We start from the raw sequence: 13,746 nt of genomic DNA, 5'->3' as shown, positions 1-13,746 counted from the left end.
ACATAAAATCAGTCATACTGGGTCAGACCAATGGTCCATCCAGACTAGTATCCTGTCTTCTGACAGTGGCCAATGCCAGGTGCCCCAGAGGGAATGAACAGAACAGGTAATCAACAAGTGATCCATCCCCTGTCTTCCATTCCTAGTTTCTGGCAAACATAGGCTAGGGACACTTTTAGAGCATGGTTTTGTATCCCTGCCAATCCTGACTAATAGCCATTGATGGACCTATCCTCCATGAACTTATCTAGTTCTTTTTTTGAACCCTGTTATACTCTTGGCCTTCACAACATCCTGTAACAAAACGTTCCACAGGTTGACTGTGCATTGTGAAGAAATACTTCCTTTTGTTTGTTAAAACCTGCTGCCTATTAATTTCATTTCATGACCCCTATGAGGAGTAAATAACACTTCCTTATTTACTTTCTCCACACCAGTCATGATTTTATAGACCTCTATCATATCCTACTTAGTTGTCTCTTTTCCAAGCTGAAAAGTCCCAGTTAATCTCTCCTTATATGGAAGCTCTCCTCATATGGAAGCTGTTCCATACCCCTAATCATTTTTGTTTCCCTTTTCTGTACCTTTTCCAATTCCAATATATCTTTTTTGAGATGGGGCAACCAGATCTGCACACAATATTCAAGATGTGGGCGTACCATGGATTTATCTATCCTTTCCTAATGATTCCCAATATTCTGTTAGCTTTTTTGACTGCTACTGCACATTGAGTGGATGTTTTCAGAGAACTATCCACAATGACTCCAAGATCTCTTTCTTGAGTGGTAACAACTAATTTAGACTCTATTGTTTTATATGTACAGTTGGGATTATGTTTTACAATGTGCATTATTTTGCACGGACAACACGGAATTTCATCTGCCATTTTGTTGCCCAGTCACCCAGTTTTGTGAGATCCCTTTGTAACTCTTCGCAGTCTGCTTTGGACTTAACTATCTTGAGTAGTTTTGTATCATCTGCAAATTTTGCCACTTCACTGTTTTCCCCTTTTTCCAGATCACTTATGAATATGTTGAACAGTACTGGTCCCAGTACAGGCCTCTGGGGGTCACCACAATTTACAAAAAGAAAAGGAGTACTTGTGGCACCTTAGAGATTAACAAATTTATTTGAGCATAAGCTTTTGTGAGCTACAGCTCACTTCATCAGATGCATTCAGTGGAATTTACAATTTACCTCTCTCCATTCTGAAAACTGACCATTTATTCCTACCCTTTCTTTCTTATCTTTTAACCGGTTACTGATCCCTGAGGGGACCTTCCCTCTGATCCCATGACAGCTTACTTTGCTTAAGAGCCTTTGGTGTGGGACCTTGTCAAAGGCTTTCTGAAAATCTAAGTACACTATATACACTGGATCCCCCTTGTCCACATGCTTGTTGACTCCCTCAAAGAATTCTAGTCTTGTTACAGTTGTATACAAACTACGGTATAATGTTTTGCTGGGAATCATTGCAGTTAAGATTGTTGTGCTCAGAAAAAGCCCCACATAGTCCTAGCCATCAGAATCATTCTTGTGTTGGCCTTTAGAATGAATAGTTTATATATATTAGAGGTATAAATGGATGAAAAGCATCGATGCTAAAATAATGTGAAAATAAAACAAATTGCTTTGGAGATGAATCAGTGTGCAATGAACATTCCCCTCTCTCTCTCTCTCCCCCCGACCCCCATTAAATGGGTCATTTCACATGCTAAGAAATTAAAATTGGGGGAAATTCTGGCTGATATCTATCCAGGGCTCTCACGTTCATGTAATGACCCTGCTGCCCATTCTCACCCTCCTCCTTGCATTTCAGGGTGTGTTCTCCCTCTGTTGTATACATAGAGCACTGTTGCCAACTCTCATGATTTTAATGTGGGTGTTGCCATATATACTGTTTTACTTAAATCCCCAGCTCTTGGAGACAAGTGATTTATGTAAGAATCTTACCTTTCATTTAAAAAAAAATTGTGAAGAAAAGCCTGGAAATGTGATCAAAGTGCACCCTGAAGTTTCAAAAACCAAAAGACAAATGAAAAAAAGCCCAGTTTTTAAAAATTATCTTACGATTTGGAGGGGATGGTCTCATGATTTCTGAACATTTTGGGGTTACCAATTACTACGTGGAGTGTAATATAGCTTTGGAGTCATTGAGCCAGAGAAAGTGATAATGACTTTATAGCTTGGTGATTGTAGCACACAGCAGGGAGGTGGAAGACCCAGGGTCTAGTGCTCGTGCTCTGATGACTCTTTAGTTACTTATACACAATGGAACAGGTTCAACGGGAGTGAATGAGGGGTCCCCACATCAGACTATCCCATAGCTCAGTGCAGAGGCAGATTAAGATTTATTGGGGCCCTGGGCACAAAGAACATTTGGGCCGCCCACACCACACCCCTGGCACAGGGCCCTGCCTCCTGCTCCTCTCCTTCCCCCCATAGCCCCGCCTTCTCACCTGGCCAGAAGCCGGGCTGTGATAAGAGCTGTACAGGGAGCCCAGCCCACTGTGGGGAGCCCTGGACCCTCCACCTGCCCTGGGAGGCATGCCCTGGGGGGCAGGGATACAGGCCAGGGGCTGCTTTTGGGCACCCTGGCCCCCCACCCAGGGCAGGTGGAGGGTCTGGGGCTCCCCACAGCTACCTGTGCTTCCTGGGCAGCTCTTACTACAGCCTACATCCCATTTTGGCTGGGAGAGGGGCTTGGGAGAGGTCAGCATGGGGAGGGGGCGGGGGAGGGAGGCTCAGGCAAGGGGCTCGGCCAGCTCTGTGAAGGGGGGAGGGAATGTGCTCATCCTGTTACAGCTGGGCTCTGGCTTCTGGCCTGGCTAGAGGGTGGGGCCTCAGGGGAAAAGGAGGAGCAGAGTGGCAGGGCCAGAGTTCCAGAGCTCCTGTGGGGGCCCCCGAATGGCTGGGGCCCCTGGGCACAGGCCCCATGGGCCTGTGTGGTAATCCGCCCCTGGCTCAGTGGTTAGAGCACTTTCCTGAGAGATGGGAGACTCCTGTTCAAATCCTTTCTCCCGTGGGGGTGGGGAGATTAAACCTGTGTCTCCCATATCCTGAGCAAGTGCCCTAACCTCCGGGATATAGGCTGGTCACTGTCACCGCTGCTGCCTCCTCTTTCAGATAGATTTTGAATGAGCCCAACCTGGTGGGCAGCCTCTGAGCCCACCTATCAGACCAGACCTGCAAGCAGGATAGGCATTCACCTGTTCTCTTTCCCCAGGTTGTGGGTCGCTCTGGGGCTAGGTGGGTGATAGGTCCTGATCCCTAGAGTGAGGCAGCAGAGAATAAGCTCAGAGTCAGAAACTTAGCTACTGAGAGAACTTTTACTCTGAAAAGTGAGGTGCAGAGTGAATTTAGAAGTCTATAGGGTTAAGCAGCAGCAGCCTGAGAGTTTTGTGGATAACAGTGGAGCCTAAAACTGGGATTTAGATGTGTAAGTCTGGGGTTCAGGTGCCTAGGTACCTTTGTGGATCTGGGCCTAAGTGATGTGCCCAAAGTCACACAGGAAGTCTATGGTGGAGCAGGGAATTGAACCCATGTTGCTGGCTAGTGCCCCAACCACTGGGCCATCCTTTCTCTTGAAACAGGGCCTTGGATTCTCATAGTAAAAGTCTAAGCCTCTACTGACTGAGCTGTCCTGGCTGATAGGATATCTCATGGACATCTCTGATCCTGTCCTCAGTCATGTGGACTATCTCTCCTTCCATTTGCGATCTTAATATCCCTGTGTCAACTACAGCAGCATGTTAGGAAGTATTTAATACATTTTAGCTGTCTTTTAATGTGGTTTGCATCTGGAAACAAGGGGGAAATCCAGCACCAGCCAGTTCTGTGGACTGCCAATATGTCAGCTCTGCGGACCACAGTTTGAGAATCACTGCTATGGCATTTACAAAAGTCAAGAAACAGCAAGGTGTTGCCTGCCTGCCTGGCTGCCATCTATCTATCTATCTATCTATCTATCTATCTATCTATCTATCTAAATGCCCTCTCAAAAGCGTATGGAGGGTTTTAGTCCGAATTTAATTCTAATCAGAGTGTAGGAATTGCCCAACTGGTTCATCTTTTCTGGTATACCATCTCCAACAGTCATCAATACCAGCTGCTTCAAAGGAGAGTGTAAAACCCCTGGTACCAGGGTGGTAAACTCTAAGGCACTGCATATGGATGAATCCTGCTGAGATGTGCTTGAAGCCTGCATAAAGATGAGGGTAATTACTGCTGATTCCTAGTGATTCATCCTGTTATCTCCAACCTAGACATAAGAGGGAAAGGAGTGTGTCTCTTGGCAACAGTAGGAACTGCAGATTGGGCTAGAGGAGGCCCTGCACAGAAATCTTAGGAATGGCTAGTCATGGGCAGAAAGTGCTTCTTCTGAGGTGTATCTATATCTCTGTCTTCTATATTTACATTACTACAGTATCTGATCACCTCACCATCTGTAATGTACTAATCCTCACAACACCCCTGCAATGGAGGTAAATAGTTTAATCCCCATTTTACTCTTGGAGACTTGAGGCACTGAGAGACTAGTGACTTGTCTAAGGACACAGTCTGTAGCAAAACAGGGAATCGACCACCAGGTCTCCCAAGTCCCAGAGTAGTGCCTTAACTGCAGGGCCTCCATGCTGCTCTTTGTTATTTAAGTCACTAATACAGCCAAACAGCGGAAGGGGGGTTGTTTGGATAACGTACATTCTGTATATTTTCTGTTAAGAACAGAGCGGGATCTCTACTTGCTTACACTGCTATAATAAACAACTATGCAAAAACATACTTATGAGGGGACTTTCTCAAACCCAATCAGTTAGTGTGTCTCTTATATCCTGAAGTAAGTGACTGGTATCCTGTATATATTTTTACAAATCCCATCTGCTGTATGAATAATTAAATATTCATTGGGCTAGAGAGTGATACTGACTGCATAGGCTGGTAGTTACGGCATTCACTGCGGTTCTGTGAGACACAGGTTCAAGTTCCTACTCTGAATGGGGCAAGGCGGGGAGTTGAATCTGTGTCTTCCACATCCTAGGGGAGTGCCATAATCACTGGGCTATTGGTATCTTGAGGTGGGAATTTCTTCCTCACGCTAAGCAGAAATTCCATCCTGGACCTGAGAAAGTTTTTTGTCAAAACTTTGATATGGTACTGAGACTTTCCATAAAAAGTGCATTGGTTTCAACAAACGGTATTTCCCATTAAAAAGCTATTTCATCACAAAATTCCTGACTGGCTCTACTAGACAGTATACACAGCGCCATGAGGGGAATGTATGGAGCACTGGAGTTCCCGGGGAATTGTTCATTCTCTCTCTCTTTGGAGCTGATCCTGACAGATGCAGGCGTGCTGGATCTAGGGGTACTGAGGGTGGGGCAGCATCCCCTGGCTTGAAGTGCTTTCCATCAGATACAGGGTTTACAGTTTTGTTCAATGGCTTTCAGCACCACCACTATAAAAAATACCTGTTTAGTGCCACTGGACAGATGTTGACTTCAGTGGGAGTGGAGTCATTCACAGTACCTCACGGGATCGGACCAGAGGGTGAGAAGGGTGGCGTTGTACATTGCTCAGCTGAACCTTAAATTTTAAAGTCACAGATATGAAAGTAAAACCATTCTTAATTGCAGCAGAATTAATAGATGAGCTCACGCTGTATTTGAAAGGGCCGATCCTGTCTCCACTGGAAGATTGGACCAAAAGTATACAATTGTTTCTTTCTCTCATAATCATAATCTTCATAAGTTAATTGGTGAGTTACTTACCGCCTGCTTAGGAAATCCACCCAGCATGTGCGAGAGAAAGGTATTTCTATGAAGGCACTTGGATTGCTCTTTGTTTAATTAATTTGCCAGCCTCCCACCTGCTTCATTGGGACCATGTGCCTGCTGCAAATATTCATATTCAAACCTTGAGGGGAAGAGAATGCTTTTCATTTTTTTTATTTTTGAGCTCATAAATATGAATAGCAGATTCTGAGAGCTGAGCACTCTGTGGAGTTTAAGGGGATGAATGTAATAATAGAAGAAGCCTATTGCAGTGATAGCAGCTCTGCCACATAGCTGACTAGCTGGCACAAAGCCAAGCCATAGCTCTTCAGACCTCTCCTTAAGCTACAAGCAAACGTGGCTCAGCAGTAAATTCTCAAACCCCAGCGCATGCTCCCAAATGAAGGAATTTCAAGGAGACTTTGCCACAGTCTCCTTAGGTCTGGCATACTTGCTTTTGAACCCATTTCCTATCCTCCATTTCTCCCGCTTCTGTATCCTTCCAAATCCACTTCTTAGCACCTCTTGCCAAAACAGACTGATCATGTTGGCGAGAGCCAGTTCAATCTTTTCCAGACTTGTCTCTCTTAAAACCCTGCACAGTGAGGTACACAGTGTCTAAACAGGTATTTTTGAGCATTAGCAAGCACACTGTCAGGTTTAGTCATTAGAAAGAGAAGAAGTAGAATGTTGCATGGTATTCAGGGTGTCCGATGGCAATTACAGCTTAACTGTATTTTTGCATAGCCTCCTCCAGACAGGAAATGCCAGTAGACACTTCAATCTGAAGCATATGCAGCCACAATAGTTACAGTAAGTCATGAAGAGTAAGACAGCAATTCCACTTTTGACACAAAATACTGCAAAGGGACTAATAAGAGGTCTCCCTGGGTCAGGTGATGACATGAGCATCTCAGCTTTCATTTAAGAAAACAAATCTCACCTTCATGGTTGAAGAGAGAACTTTGAAAATGTAACCCAAGTGTGCCCTTAAACACTCAAATCTGAGGAGAAATGGAACTCCGAATGTATTTCTCCTTTGTAATATATCATGAGTTTGCGGGGGGGAGAGGTCTGACTCATGATTTTTGCACACTTGGAGTTGGCAATACTGATATGTAGACCACACCCCCTGATCACATCACCAGGCCCCTGTCCACCCACCTCGGGGAGAATCCTGTCATCAGGGGGTCTGTGGACTGCCTTTTTTCACATATTTTAAGAGAGCAGGAATTGGGGCAGCAAACATCAGCCCCATGATCCCTCTCGAGCTGTGGGTTTTCTGGCATGTGCCTGTACCTACCTGGCACTGTAATTTTGGCCTTCAGTGGCATGTTTTCACTTAGCTTAGAAATGGATAGATCATATCGTCCAAGACATACAGTGCATACAATGCAATTACTGTGAATGAATCACCATTAAACTCTAAAATGGGAGCTTTGTTGATCATTTTTCTTTAAATAAAAGAGTACCACTAGATACACTTGCCAGATGGAGACCATAGTTCCAACCTACCCTTCCCAACTGCCATTCGTATCTTAGAGTAATGTATATATTTAGTTCTTTAATGTGTCTGGTTTAAAAAACCATGAGTCATGTGGATTTGGTTGCAAGTTAAATAGCTATTATACTGACCAAAGGGTGTGCCCTTCCATGGGCTTTTCATTTTTTAGGACCACGTTTATACGCAGCAAGCTCAGTGTCTGTGAAACACAGCACAGCACTGATTAGGGGGAATCAGGACAATAGAAAGTTTTATTATCTAAAACAGGTTCTAACAAAGCAGCTAAGAAGTGGTTGCATATTTTGAACTCCTATGGGTTCAGGATATACCACAATTTTGTATACATATATAACAACCCTCCTCTCTCCCCAAAAAACAAAGTTCAGATGTTTTCTGGGTCTAACACTCCTCCTTTTCCCTGAATCACTATATTAAAGAAATAACACACTAATTTAGAGAATTTGCAGCCATCCAGCTTTCTCTTTAAACATTGCTGTAACTACCAGGTTTTTTCTTACTGATCTTCCCCCCCCTCCCCTTTCTGTACTTTAAAGTAAGAAGCACAATCTAAATGAACTTTCTTTGCTTAAATAGTGAAATCAAAAAGGAGTCGAAAAGAGTTTTTAATAACTGGAAGGGGGAGGGGGGAAATGGCTGCATCTCTAAAGTGTATTTGGAGTTTTAGAGAGATACTGTACTTCCCAACCAGCTGCAATGCATCAAGGCAGACCACAAAATGGCTTTGTAGCAGTTCCCCAGAGCACACTGGAAAGCAAGCCAGATGAGACTGTTTTGACTTTTTTGTTCAATGGTAGGGGAGGCAGAGAAAAACAATTGTGCTGTATGCCCCTGAAATAGGCTGATATAAATATATATTTAACAACAAATAATATAGAAAACATGACATCTTAGGCTATACTTATACACTGAATATATATTAGACAGATTCAATACAACCAGGATGCTATACGGTTAATAAATATGAATGCCTAAACATATGGCTAGTTTTGGTCAGATTCTGTTCTTATATATACTTGTGTAAGTCTGGAATCATTTCACTGCGTTAACTTCAGATTTACATTAGTGTAACCAACAGCAGCGGTTTTTTTTCCCCTCAGAAAACAAAAGCCATTCCTCTGATGTTGACTAGGGCTAGGTTTTTACTTTCTTCCTCTTATATGTAGAGAAAATGCAGCCCTCGTTGCTGTAGAAGCGGAGGTGAATTGCCTGGCTGCAGTACTGTCTGTGTCTATCTGACATAAAAGTTGCAATGATCACAGGGCTAAGGAAAGACAGTTTCCTCCCCAGGATTTGAAAAAGTTAAGCTGAAATCACAAGAATGTCTGAGCTGAGTCCTGTTTAACTCCCTGCCCCCATCCTCCAGACTGCATTTACTTTCAATAAACTATTTGGGATGGAAACCATTCCAGAGGTCTAGTGTGACTCATGCTATCCTCTCTGCTTTACAATCTTTAAAACACACGTCAGGCTTCATAAAAAGTTCTGTCTTATCTGTTGAAAAATAATATATGCAAGCAACTTCTCAATCCCTTAAACATATTGAGCTTGATCCGGCCATTCTTTACTTCAGTGGCACTTCTAAGGTGAGCAAGGATTACAGGCTCCTGCCTCTTTTTCCTGAAAGAAAGTATCCAATTTTCTGGGAGTTTTACTTGCACAAAATGATGATGTGGATATTTTTCATTCCAAACTCCCATGCTATGGGTGAAATCCTAGCCCCACTGAAGTCAAAGAAAAAACTCCCATTGATGTCAGTGGAGCCAGGATTTCACACTGTAACTTATTCATTCCAAACTTTTACTAATTTAGAGACCAGTCTAATAAAATAGGAAACTTTCTCTATACCAGAGACAGCTGCCCTGAACTAATAGCTATTGATACCTCAATAAGGCCCCAATCCTACAAATACTTACCCTAATACTTACTACTAATACATGCGAGTAGTCTCACTGAAGTCAGATTTAGATTCTTCCCCCTCATCTGCACACAAAAACACAATGCACCTATCCAGTTACACAATTTTATACAAAACTGTGATGAAAAACCTGTGTATAACTGCAGTAGTGACCAATTTATATTGTGAAGTGTGATGACTGATAGCCCTGTATAATTGGGATCCTAGTTAGCATAACTGTATCTGCTATTCAAAGTAATATTTCTGAATCTTGCTAAGATTTATATAGACCATTTCATCCTGAAGCATTTTACAAACAAGAAACTAATACACATTTAGGGCTTCTAGGGTTTTGGATTTTATTAATTTCTTTTTTCAGGCTTTATTTTGAGCAATTTTAGAATTTTATGTAGATGTCCAAAATCAGGGTTTTCTCTTTGTGTATACTGTAATGAGTAATGTATGTTATGCGAGGAGCTGGGAGCAAGAGGCATGCACAAAGCTGAGCGTGTGAAGGTGTACTGCCGGAGGACTGAGGAGTACAAGCGTTATCAGACATCAGGAGGAAGGTCCTGTGACTAACAGGACTTGGGTGGGAAGGCGATGACAGACACAGAGGCAGCACTGGTAATGACCCAAGCGGTGGAAGACACAATGAAGATGACTGGACGTAGAAGCTGTGGCATGTACATGATCCTAGAGAGAGTACCTGAAAAGAATTTCATCTGATATGAAGTGCCGCCTGATAGAGCTGATGGAAGAGAAGATCCTAGGATTGGAGATGCAGGTGGAGACTCTGGTTGAGTTTAGAAGGGGGTTCGAGTGGATGATGGAGAAAAGACATGAGGAGGCTGAAGGGAAATGCTCAGACTTGCAGATGGAAGCAGGACTGAAGAACTCTGAGAGGATACTGCTGGGTGAGGAAAGTGGACAGTGGAAGCATGTGACTAGGAGAACCAGGCAGAGGAAAAGACGGGGCAGTGAAGGAGAAATAGAGCTCAGGAACAGGTGTGCAGAGTTGGAAAATGAAGAAGGGGCACAGCAGGTGGTCACTGAAGGTGAGAGGGCAAGGAAAAAGAGAAGAGCAGATAGCCCTATTGGAAGAGGGCAAGAGTCAATGGAGATAACAACACCAAATATGAGCCCCAGGAGGATATGGGATGGGTTGCAGAGGATTGCAAGGGATAATAGGAATCGAGAGGACTTGCAGCCAGATGGAACAGGGGATAGACTGGAGAATCCCACCATCACCAGGAAAAGGCAGGTCTACGTGATTGGGGACTCATTACTGAGAAGAACAGACAGGCCTGTAACAAGAGCTGATCCAGAGAACAGAAGGGTGTGCTGTCTGCCGGGTGCTAAGTTACGGGATGCGGACCTGAGGCTGAAGAGGATCCTAACAGGAGTGGGAAAGAATCCATTGATTATCCTTCATGTGGGAACAAATGATACAGCTAGATTCTCGCTGGAAAGTATTAAGGGAGACTACGCCAGGCTCAGGAAGATGCTAAAGGAAATCGAGGCTCAGGTGATCTTCAGAGGGATTCTGCCTGTTCCTAGAGAAGGGCAACAAAGGTGTGACAAGATTATGATGCTCAACAGATGGCTCATGCAGTGGTGCTATAAGGAGGACTTTGGGATGCACGACCACTGGGAAGCATTCATGCACAGAGGACAGTTCTCTCGGGATGGACTTCACCTGAGTAAGGAGGGAAATAGACTTCTAGGATGGAGGATGGCACAACTGATCAAGAGAGCTTTAAACTAGGAATTCGGGGGAGACAGTTGGGAGATGTCCAGGTAATCTCCACGCCAGTTATTTTCTTTGAGAGGAAAGAAAATGAAGTAAGAAAGGATACAGCCGTGGGTAGGAGAATGGACATAAGGCGAAAAGGCAGTGTACATACCTATCTAACAGGTAATATTGGCGGTAGAATGTCTGTGCCCAATTGGGTAAAGAATGTGAGTGAAGCCAAAAGGCAAAAATTAAGATGTTTGTACACAAATGCAAGGAGCCTAGGTAATAAAATGGAGGAACTAGAGCTACTGGTGCAGGAAGTGAAACCAGATATTATAGGTATAACAGAAACATGGTGGAATAGTAGTCATGACTGGACTACGGGTATTGAAGGGTATGTACTGTTTAGGAAAGACAGAAATAAAGGCAAACGTGGTGGAGTAGCACTGTATATCAGTAATGAGGTACACTCTAAAGAAATAAGAAGTGATGGAATGGATAAGACAGAGTCTGTCTGGGCAAAAATCACACTGGGGAAGAAAGCTACTAGAGCCTGCCCTGGGATAGTGCTTGGGGTGTGCTATAGACCGCCGGGATCCGATGTGGATATGGATAGAGACCTTTTTAATGTTTTTAAAGATGTAAATACTAATAGGAATTGTGTGATCATGGGAGACTTTAGCTTCCCAGATATAGACTGGAGGACAAGTGCTAGTAATAATAATAGGGCTCAGATTTTCCTGGATACAATAGCTGTTGGATTCTGGGGATGCCATTTTAGATTTGGTTTTGGTGAGCGGCGAGGACCTCATAGAAGAAATGATTGTAGGGGACAACCTTGGTTCGAGTGATCATGAGCTAATTCAATTCAAACTAAATGAAAGGATGAACAAAAATAGATCTGTGACTAGGGTTTTTGATTTCAAAAAGGCTAACTTTAAAAAATTAAGGAAATTAGTTAGGGAAGTGGATTGGATTGAAAAACTTGTGGATTTAAAGGCAGAGGAGGCCTGGAATTACTTCACGTCAAAGTTGCAGAAACTATCAGAAGCCTGCATCCCAAGAAAGGGGAAAAAATTCATAGGCAGGAGTTGTAGACCAAGCTGGATGAGCAAGCATCTCAGAGAGACGATTAAGAAAAAACAGCCTACAAGGAGTGGAAGATGGGAGGGATTAGCAAGGAAAACTACCTTACTGAGGTCAGAACATGTAGGGATAAAGTGAGAAAGATAAAGTGAGAAAGCCAAAAGCCATGTAGAGTTGGACGTTGCAAAGGGAATTAAAAGCAATAGTAAAAGGTTCTATAGCCATATAAATAAGAAGAAAACAAAGAAAGAAGAAGTGGGACCACTTAACACTGAATATGGAGTGGAGGTTAAGGGTAATCTAGGCATGGCCCAATATCTAAACAAATACTTTGCCTCAGTCTTTAACGAGGCTAATGAGGAGCTTAGGGATAATGGTAGGACGACAAATGGGAATGAGGATATGGAAGTAGATTACCACATCCGAGGAAGAAGCCAAACTCGAACAGCTTAGTGGGACTAAATCGGGGGGCCCGGATAATCTTCATCCAAGAATATTAAAGGAACTGGCACATGAAATTGCAAGCCCGTTAGCAAGAATTTTTAATGAATCTGTAAACTCAGGAGTTGTACCATATGACGGGAGAATTGCTAACATAGTTCCTATTTTAAAGAAAGGTAAAAAAACGTGATCCGGGTAACTACAGGCCTGTAAGTTTGACATCTGTAGTATGCAAGGTCTTGGAAAAAATTTTGAAGGAGAAAGTAGTTAAGGTCATTGAGGTCAATAGTAATTGGGGCAAAATACAACATAGCTTTACAAAAGATAGATCCTGTCAAACCAACCTGATCTCCTTCTTTGAGAAGGTGACAGATTTTTTAGACAAAGGGAACACAGTAGATCTAATTTATCTCAGTTTCAGTAAGGCATCTGATATGGTTCCACATGGAGAATTATTAGCTAAATTGGAAAAGGTGGGGGTCAATATGAAAATTGAAAGGTGGATAAGGAACTGGTTAAAGGGGAGACTACAGGGGGTCACACTGAAAGGTGAACTGTCAGATTGGAAGGAGGTTACTAGTGGAGTTCCTCAGGGATCGGTTTGGGGACTAATCTTATTTAATCTTTTTATTACTGACCTTGGCACAAAAAGCAGGAATGTGCTAATAAAGTTTGTGGATCACACAAAGCTGGGAGGTATTGCCAATACAGAGAAGGACCGGGATATCATACAGGAAGATCTAGATGACCTTGTAAACTGGAGTAATAGTAATAGGATGAAATTTAATAGTGAAAAGTGCAAGATCAAGCATTTAGGGATTAATAACAAAAATTTCTGTTATAAACTGGGGACGCATTACTTGGAAGTAACAGAGGAGGAGAAGGATCTTGGAGTATTGGTTGATCACAGGATGACTATGAGCCGCCAATGTGATATGGCCATCAAAAAAGCTAATACAGTCTTGGGATGCATCAGGTGAGGTATTTCTAGTAGATATAAGGAGGTGTTAGTACCGTTATACAAGGCACTGCTGAGACCTCATCTGGAATATTTGTGTGCAGTTCTGGTCTCCCATGTTTAAGAAGGATGAATTCAAACTGGAACAGATAAAGAGAAGGGCTACTAGGATGATCCAAGGAATGGAAAGCCTGTCATATGAAAGGAGCCTCAATGAATTGGCTTGTTTAGCCTAACCAAAAGAAGGCTAAGAGGAGATATGATTGCTCTCTATAAATATATCAGAGGGATAAATACCACAGAGAGAGAAGAATTATTGAAGCTCAGTACCAA

Source organism: Chelonia mydas, chromosome 2, assembly GCF_015237465.2.
Source record: "Chelonia mydas isolate rCheMyd1 chromosome 2, rCheMyd1.pri.v2, whole genome shotgun sequence".
Taxonomy (NCBI): domain Eukaryota; kingdom Metazoa; phylum Chordata; order Testudines; family Cheloniidae; genus Chelonia; species Chelonia mydas.
Note: the sequence above shows the minus strand (reverse complement) of the source record.